This window comes from Trichechus manatus, unplaced genomic scaffold (genome assembly GCF_000243295.1).
Source record: "Trichechus manatus latirostris isolate Lorelei unplaced genomic scaffold, TriManLat1.0 scaffold00047, whole genome shotgun sequence".
NCBI lineage: Eukaryota > Metazoa > Chordata > Mammalia > Sirenia > Trichechidae > Trichechus > Trichechus manatus.
Genome location: NW_004443983.1, coordinates 7,698,901 through 7,706,615, shown reverse-complemented (window position 1 = coordinate 7,706,615; position 7,715 = coordinate 7,698,901). Strand labels below are relative to the sequence as shown.

The 7,715-nt window shown below is 39.0% G+C and overlaps 1 long non-coding RNA gene across 1 annotated transcript in view; it reads left to right on the top strand.

Annotated features, from left to right (window-relative positions):
- The window catches only part of LOC111820708 (uncharacterized), a 275,419-nt gene extending 274,453 nt beyond the window's left edge, over positions 1–966 (top strand). Inside the window, exon 6 of the long non-coding RNA XR_002824222.1 lies at positions 878–966. This is a non-coding gene — a long non-coding RNA (uncharacterized LOC111820708). The remainder of the gene's footprint in view (positions 1–877) is intronic.
- Positions 967–7,715: the final 6,749 nt, after the last annotated feature.

The window sequence follows — 7,715 nt, the reverse complement described above, 5'->3', positions numbered from 1 at the left end:
GTGTTGACATGTTGTGGGGTTGTTAACCAATGTGATAAAACAATACGTGTACTGACTGTTTAATGAGAAACTATTTGTTCTGTGAACTTTCACCTAAAGTACAATAAAAAGAAATTAAAAAAAAAAAGTCAACCACTAAAATAAGTCCAACTCTATATTTTGCTAGTAACTTAAATCAGCAAAGCTGCCAGTGATGATAAAATGTGCTGATGAAAAGGAAATGTACTTCACAGAAGCATGAAGTCAAGTCACGGCAGCTCAGGAAAGTAATCCTGATTTCTGGGGCGTTTCTGCAAGATATCAGAGGAGGCAGTCTGCCCTCAGCCTCTTTAGACTCCAAAGCTTATTTTTCTTCTTGGATATATGCATTTGCACAGGTATCTTCCTTTAATATGTGCCCATTTACTGTCTTCCACTCTCAAGACATGTTTTTGCAGCCAAGTGGCTCTTTCTTATTAATTTCACAGCAAAGAACATTTCCTAAAATTTACTCATGGAAGTGGTCAGTCCAGTCGTCTCACTGGTTGCTTCATAGAAATGTTTGTACAGGTTTTGGGCTTCTTCTAAAATCACTTTTCAGTTGAGAGTTTTTTGTTTGTTGGTTGGTTCACATAACAACAAGATCCCTACTTACTCAACTTGTAAGGATATTTTATTTCTTACTTAATAAACAGTGAACTGTGGAACACTCACTGAAATGGTTTCATAGGTCACCTTTTCTGTTTCTAGAGTATTTGTTCGTTGCTCATTGTGTATAGATCTGAGCCACCTCCTAATACAACTTTTCACTCTTCAGAACTTTTATTTTCTGGCTGAGAACTATGACTTCCTTTGACTTGTATTTTTTTTTTTTTTCCTTTCATTTTTATCACTGCAGTAACACAAGATTTTCAAGAAGAATATGAATGTTTACCATCGAAGAGTTCTTGTAAAGGCATAAAAAGTGTACAGCAATAATAACCAGCCTGAGATGTGGGGCAGTTAGAGACAACTTAGGAACCTCACTTGCAAAGCAGTTGTCTCTTGCATATTAAGCTCTCAAGCATAAGATTCAAACTTATGCTTTATCAAAATGAAGATAAAATGCTACCTGGTGTGGACCTTCAGGAGCTCTTGAGAATCTTCAAAACCATAAGGGTTAAATTCGCAGTGCCAAAGATAAACTAAACCAGCATCCCTGAGCATGTAACTGAGGCTAGTTTCTTCATAGTTTTCTCTAGCAAGTACAAGTTTGATTGCTCTCTTACCCACAGCTTAGCGTGCTGCTTAGGCTATAAATCAGTGGAAGTAGAAGGAAATAGTGACCCCAGCCTAGGAGTCCCTGAGTGGAGTAAACTGTAAAAGTGCTCAGCTGCTAACCAAAAGAATAGAGGTTCAAGCCCACCCAGAGGCATCTCAGAAGAAAGGTCTGGTGATCTACTTCCAAAAAATCAGCTATTGAAAATTCTATGGAGCACAGGTCTACTCTGACACAAATAAGGTCACTATGAGTCAGAATCAACTCTATGACAACTGGTTACTAGTGGTGACCCCAGCCTAGGTATTTTAGAATGTGAGCAAATCGGAATCAGAATCCTCCCAACAATGCTTTACTGCTCGCAACCATCCTTGCACCAAGAAGACTTGAGCACTTCCCATTCTCCTGTTTTCTCTTTACCTTGTATATTGTGTTATGGGTTGTATTTTTCATAAACTACTATACCTGGTGAATTCAGTTAATGCAACAAATGCTGTCACCGGTGTTAGGCACTTAATTCAGCCTCTTTGGGTATCTGGTCAAATGCGGAGCCTGCATTTATTTTACACAGATATGAAAGACAAAGTTAATGCATACCACAGAACACCATTAAAATAAATAGCTTTATACTATTCCACCCATGGAAGGTGGAAGTAATCTTTTTTAAAATCTCACTTCTATGTTTAAAAAAAAAATGGGGCTGTTTTCATTATTTGTGATTCACAGTCACATTTTATAGCTCCTTTTAATGCTTAGATGATTAAAAAATGTAATATTTTGCTGTATTTTCACTTTTCATGAAATAAGTGTCATGGATTGAATTATGTCCCCCCAAAAATGTATATATCAATTTGACTGGGCTATGATTCCCAGTATTGTGTGATTTTTCCATGTGTTGTAAATCCTGCCTCTGTGATGTTAATGAGGGAAGTGGGCACAGTTGTGTTAGTGAGGCAGGACTCAATCTACAAGATTGGATTGTGTCTTGAGGCAACCTCTTGAGATATAAAAGACAGAAGCAAGTAGAGAGACAGGGGGACCTCATACCACCAAGAAAGCAGTGCCGGGAGCAGAGTGTGTCCTTTGCACCTGGGGTCCCTGTGTGGAGAAGCTCTTAGACCAGGGGAACATCGATGAGAAGGCCGACAGAGAGAGAAAGACTTCCCCTGGAGGTGACGCCCTGAATTTGGACTTTTAGCTTACTTCACTGTGAGATAATAAATTTCTCTTTGTTGAAGCTATCCTTTTGTGGTATTTCTGTTATAGCAGCACTAGGTGACTAAGACAGTAAGCAACACTGGTTAAATATAGGCTTCAATAGTTGTCAGCTTCCATTACTGCAAATTCACAGAACTATACAAATTGGTTTATTTTATTATATTTTGGTTAATCAAATATTTTGATTGTTGAAATAATGTGTATATTGAAATAAAGTAACCCTGTTAACAAATTTAGTAAGGTTATGTCTAGAAATATGTAGGAGAAACAGAGAAGTAACACTCTGGAGTTCTCTGGACTCTTGATAGAGGGGCCTTTCTGTGGAGTGATTGTGTTGGGTCAAATCCTAAGAACAAGGGTTACCTAAGACTCACAGATTCATAGAATCAGAAAGCTGGCAGGAACCATGTATTATCCTGAAGGTGGTAGTGGGGGGCGGGGAGCAAGAAAACCATTTGGCCCAGGCTCTGGTTTACAAAAGAACCCAAACTGAGAGACTGTCTCTAAAGAATCCTACACATGCAGCAATAAGAAACAACAACAGCACTAAAAAATGTTCATCACATACTTATGCAGTCCATTGTTTTGGTAACCTATTTTAGTATTTCTTCATCTTCTAATATGTCAGAAGTTCCCAAATGGAAGTAGCCAGGGGCTTTTCTGACTTATGGTAGGCACTACATGGTACCTTGCAGAATTTACAGGCCTGGGGTTTTATAAATTTTGTTTTAGTAATGAACTTCTTTTTCCCATGAAACCCAATGCAGAGTCCCAATATAGAAGACAGATAGAAGCAGAACTCCTCTCATGAAATCAGATGTTACCCGGGCCTCTTCCTGGCCCTCAAGGTGGCATCTAAGATACCTCTGAGGAAACTTAGGACTTCAGAAAATAAGATTTGGAAACCTACTAGCTATGAGCTGAAATCAACTCAATAGCACCTAACAACAATAACAAGACTAGCTTAACCCTCTTGATTTATAAATACAAAAACAGGCTCAGAGAGGTTAGGCATTCTGCTCAAGATCACCCAGGTAGTGGGAAGTAGACCTCCAGATACACAATCAAGCACTTTTCTAGAAGTAGGAATTGATGGCTGATAGTTTCTCTTTTGATCCCATGCTATTCAGAAGCCTAGTATCCTCAGGAATGATGGTGTATGGTATACTGTTAACCCAGTACCAGAAATCAATCCATGTGGAAAACATAACACCACTAGTCTTGTTAAAAATCATATATGTCTTAATATTTAATATATATATCACTATCTAGTCCCACCACTTAAAATATGCTGTAATGAAGTTGTTGTAATATATAAATCAGGTAATCGTTTTATTCTCTCACCACTTCTTTAACAATTCATATATACTCATATATGTATATAGGAATCCCTGGATGGTGCAAATGGTTAAGGGCTTGGCTACTAACCAAAAGGTTGGTTGGTGGTTCAAACCTACTCTGAGGTGCCTGGGAAGAAAGGCCTGGCAATCTGCTTCCAAAAGGTCCAAAACCCGTTGCCATCGAGTTGATCCTGACTCATAGCGACCCTATAGGACAGAGTAGAACTGCCCCATAGGATTTCCAAGGAGTGACTGGTTGAATTTGAACTGCAAACCTTTTGGTTAGCAGCTGAGCTCTTAACCATTGCATCACCAGGGCTCCCCTAACCCTGTGGAGTGCAGTTCTGCTCTGAAACACATGGGATCACCATGAGTTGGAATCAACTTGACGGCGACTGGTTCTTGTCTTTTTATGTTTACACGTGAATGTACACAATCAAATATGAGTCCATGGAGACACATGCACAGAAGAAACGTGATGCAAGAAGCTGTTCAGCGAAGAGGGTCAGGCAGCAGAAGGGGTGTTCTTGGAATCATTGCAATCATTTAGTAAATATTTATGGAATAAATTCCAGATTCTGGGCTCATGCCAAAGCCCTTTGAGAACAGCAAAAATCTTCCAGAGAAGGTTTTCAGCAGAGTGCCACACTTGCAACTTCTTCCCAGATTTATTTTTCCTTCCATCAGTTCCTTGATCTCTCTTTCCAGTGAACCCCTTCTGGTCCTTTGCTGCTAATACAACTCTTTGATTTGGAGCCATAGCCCCTTGAGGTCTGGGAGACATACAAAGAAAACAGAGACTTGACTATATTGTAGAAATCTGGAAGCTTATTGACCACATGTTTTCAGGAAGTCAGCTGTGTAGTGTTTCAAACCTAGCTTAGAGGAACACACTTTTTATAGCGCTTACATTGTCTGACCTTTAGTTCCTTCCCTATTAGAATGTCTTTTTCTATTCCCTTTCAGCGAAAAAACCCCAATCCAAGGTGATTTTGATTTCGGAGACCCAACCCCCTTAATCAAAGGATCTCAAATGGCTCAAGCCGATTCTGTTAATCATAGGTTAAAGCCTGCAACAATACCAAAAATCGCCCACTGCCACTTAGACAGGGAACCCTGGTGGCATGGTGGTTAAAGCACTCAGCTGTGAACCAAAAGATCCTCGGTGGGAACCTACCAGCTGCTCTGCAGGAGAAAGATGTGGCAGTCTGCTTCTGTAAAGATTACCAAAAAAAAAAAAAAAATTGCCGTCAGTTCTGACTCAAAGCGACCCTATAGGACAGAGTAGAACTGCCCCATAGGGTTTCCAAGGAGTGACTGCTGGATTCGAACTGCCAACCTTTTGGTTAGCAGCTGTGGCTCTTAACCACATTGGAAACCCTATGGAGCCGTTCTACCCTGTCCTATATGGTCCCTATGAGTCAGAATTGGCTCGACAGTGGTAGGTTTGGTCCCTTAGACTGTGGTTGTTAGGCTCAAACCTGTTTGTACTTGAAAATTAAATTCTTTCGATTTTGATACTTCTTGGGGTTTTATTTTCATATCTGACACCGCTGCCTCCCTGTTTTTCCCTTTAGATTATAAGTCAGTGTACTCCCCATATGCTTTTCATTTCCATCTCTGCATTGCTGCATCAGACCATCAGCATTACACAGATTGTCTGCTCTTCACCTGACCATGCCTCCCTATCACCTGTCTGCTCTTCACCTGGACTTACTACACCTCTGCTTTCTAGAAATGGTTATTAGTTTAGTCTGCTGTGTTTAGAGGAAAAGGCAATACAGTTTAAGGACAGGTTCTCATAAGTCTCCTATCTTCAGATTCCTGCTGGAATTTATTTTGGAATCTCAGAAGTCCATTGCCAAATTTCTTTCCTAGTAAAGCTGGTGATGGGGAACCCAAGGTCAAGAAGGGGAGAGTGCTGACATGTCATGAGGTTGGCAACCAATGTCACAAAACAATATGTGTATTAATTGTTTAATGAGAAAGTAATTTGCTCTGTAAACCTTCATCTAAACTAGAATTAAAAAAAATTTCTTTCCTAGTAAAATCTGATAGATGGCCACTTATATAGGTATTAGTATAGTATACGTTTTATTTAATGTATATATTGCTAACCCCAGATCTGAAAGAGAATTGAGACTTCTAATAATACATACACTGTGACTATATTTACTGTGTTGTCATACCATTACAGATAATTATATACTTATAAAATAATATTAATTATAATATTATAATACTGTTATATAAGAACATAGAATTATATGTAATAATTTAGCATTTATATAATGTATATATGCATATATAAATTATTACATGATATATAAAATGGATATACCGTATTACTGTCCTCTGGCTGACAAGCACCATAAATATATTATTTCTGTAATTTAAATTTATACAAGTTTCACTGATTAAATTTATCCACTGTGCATACAAATCATAGTTATAATTTAAGTTTTCTAGAAATGGTTTCTTCTATAACCCCTGCAGTATACTGCTTGGAAAGTCTTGTTTCTTACGTAAAAAACAAGAACCCAAACCCATTGCTGTCAAGTTGATTCCAACTCATAGCAACCCTATAGGACAGAGAACTGCACTATAGGGTTGCCAAGGGGCGCCTGGTGAATTAGACCTACCAGCCTTTTGGTTAGCAGCTGAGCTCTTAACCTCTGTGCCACCAGGGTTCTGTTTCATGTGTTAATTCAGTGTTTTGGTTGTGTTTTTTTTAATCATTCACATTGAACAATTTAAGTGTTAAAGCTGACTGAGATCTTGGGAAAAAGAAACTGATTTAACCATGGATATATTGAGGCTCAAAGATATAAAGTGATGTATCAGCCGTGCCATCCTACTTTTTGTCATGCTGTTCTTTCCTCTATGTTTGAACATGTCCAGGCCTCTGTGTAAAGTACTGAGGCTGAGAGGATACATTCAGAAATCACTACTCTCACCGAGAGCCTGGGGCCTGGCCAAGACTAGGGAGGATGAGGTACATCCAAGCTGGCCTACATTATGGGTGGGCAAGCAGGGAAGCACACTGACCCATTCTGGAGTCACTCTCCCACCATGCTGTCCTCTGTGGAGTGGAGGATTCCAGCTCTTCTCTGTTGCTGTGACCCTGAGAAATTGCAGGGAGGTTTTCTAAGGGACTGAGGTATTTCCCTGAAGAACTCTGTGAAGGGAAAGAAAACAGAAGCTACGCAGTTGTGTCTCCTGTGCAGTTCAGACTCAGCCTTCAGTGCTATCCTTCTTTCATTATTCGGCTATTTGCCACAGTGTACTGAAAATTCATAGTAGAAATGAATTATCTCATATATAGCAATTTAGAACACAGCCTGAAGCTCAGAGAGTTAAAGGAGAATGTTTTCATACCCATAAATATATTTAAAGCTGAAGGGAGTTACTGGGTAGGAAGCCATTGTGTTATATGCACATCTCTGCTATTGTGCAATGGTTATTATATTCCTTGTTCATTATAAATAAATCTTTATACATTCAGGCAAAGTTCTGACTTAAGTTGCATCCAGGTTAAGCAGAATGTAGTATAATTATTCCTTGCACCTGAATCAAACACTATAAAACATAATGTTTTACAGTGTTATGCGTAATATTCCTTAATCATACTAAAAATACCATCATTTTTATCTTTTATTAAAAGAAATTTAAACCACAGGTTCCTCACACCAGCCCATCCTCTGTTCCTTTCTGCAATATGTTTAATGTGCTAATTGTGACACATATAATCCGCTTACAAAATATCTCCATCTTCCTTCCTGGTTATTGGTCAGAGGAAGGCATGAAATGACTCCTGTAATACAGAGTTGAGAGAAAGACTTCTCCCAGTTCCAGCACAGCTCCTTTTCCTTCCTTGAAGCTTATGGGAGTTGTGGAGAAAATTTTCAACAATCGATACT